This window comes from Crocodylus porosus, unplaced genomic scaffold (assembly GCF_001723895.1).
Source record: "Crocodylus porosus isolate Cpor-Errol unplaced genomic scaffold, CroPor_comp1, whole genome shotgun sequence".
NCBI lineage: Eukaryota > Metazoa > Chordata > Crocodylia > Crocodylidae > Crocodylus > Crocodylus porosus.
Genome location: NW_017728918.1, coordinates 75,759,179 through 75,761,225, shown reverse-complemented (window position 1 = coordinate 75,761,225; position 2,047 = coordinate 75,759,179).

The following is a 2,047-nucleotide window of genomic DNA, read 5'->3' as shown; positions in this document are numbered from 1 at the left end:
AACCAGGAATAACGGTCACGAGCTGGCAGAGGGTAGGTTTAGGTTAGATATCAGGAGGCACTACTTCACGGTCAGGGCAGCTAGGGTCTGGAACCAACTTCCAAGAGAAGTGGTGCTGGCTCCTACCCTGGGGGTGTTTAAGAGGAGGTTAGATGTATACCTTGCTGGGGTCATTTGACCTCAGTACTCTTTCCTGCCATGGCAGGGGGTTGGACTTGATGATCTGCTCAGGTCCCTTCTGACCCTAGAAACTATGAAACTATGAAACCATGTACAATGGCTCTCTGGGGAGGGGCAGGACTTCCAGGGCCCCCTGACCAATCAGAGGTGAAAATGGAGACTGGTACCATGCTTGGACCATCTATCAGTCTCTGGGGAGGGGCAGGTCTTCTGGGGCCCCTCAGCTGAGCAGAGGTGCTGGGAGGGCCCATCATGTTCTACCACACGAATCTGGCCAGAGAGGTTAAAGAGAATGAAGAACATTTATAGTTTATTTATTTCTTTTCTAATACCTGTTTACAGTCTTCACAACCATGCTCAGGAAAGCAAGCTTATCTAGAATTGTTTCCTGATTCTCCCACTCTGTCCTGGGGGAATCACTTTATTATTCTACCTTGAGCTTTTTTCTCTGTAAAATGGGGATAATAGAGCTGATTACTCATCACTGCGAGATCTTCAAGTGAGATCTACCAATTTAAACTTTTGTTCCTATTATTTACTATTGCTATTGCTCATTTTCCATTTGACAAAAATGCAATCTAAGCATGTGGCGTATAATGAAAGCATGTCCTGGGACAGCACATCAACAAGTCCACATACAGAGGAAAAATTCTAAGAAATACATACAATCAATATTTTCCCTATAGAGCACCAGCAAGTGGTTTTCCTAGATGACTTACACAGATATAGTGTCAAATGAAAAAAAAACAAACACAAAAAACCAAACAAACCAAAGAGTAGGTACATGATAGAAAAGGAGTAGAAATCAGGACTATAAAAGGAAAAATCTTATCTTGGTGGTGAAAACATGCGTTAATAAGTGACTCTCTTAACAAAAGCAAAGTCTGAGTAATTCCCTGATAAAAAAGAAAATAAGCATAAGGCCAATCCAAATAGCTTTTCATACCTGCATGGAAAAGTATAGGCAAAGTCATTTGCACTGAATCAAGAGAACAATTCACAGAATTAAAGAAATTCAGAACCCTGTACAATTGTATAAGAACACAAATAACCAAATAGAAACAGACAATAATGCAGCTAAAGAAACAGGACATCTAAATCACAGGAATAAAACTAGAACATATTTAAAACTGAAAACAAATATGCTTCAATATTCTCCTATGTACTGCAAAGCCAGCAAAACAGCCTCAAACCACATACTCCAAAGGGACAATGAAAAAACTCAGTTGACACCCATTTGTCAGTAATTTACTGAAGTTTCCTTTTGTGTGCATAATAAAAGGAAGGGTAAAAGAGTCTGAATTTCCAGTACAGCAAGCTGGGGAATATCAAAGCACTGAGAAGAAGTTTTATGTAGAAGAAAAATTCCTTCAACAAGCAAGCAGGAAATGCATTTATACATATAAATAAACGTTGAAGGAATAATCTAAAATAGATTGAGGGATGCTACAGTAGCTATACCAACACACATGCTCTAAATAGAAACACTGGAACAGGAATAATTTTTTGTTTAATTTTGTTTTCTTCCCCTTTTCTTCTGCTTGTCCCTCTTTATTTGCTAACCTAATGAAGTGTCTAAGAAAAACTCTCAATTTGGCATAAAACGGAAGCTTTTCACATGTATTGTGTTCAATACATTGCAAAAAAGACAATAGTTATTTAACTTCTTCTAAGTATTTGTTATAAAATATACCATTTTAAGCCTAGGTATTTCTTATTTTATTGGCCTTTTTTCCAGATTGTTTAGATAACTTAGTGATACTGGCAATATACATTTAAAACATTCAAACTTCATTTTGATTATACTTTGCATAGATATGCTAGTTGCCATGTAGTAAAAGCATTATTTATACTGTTTTACTGCTTT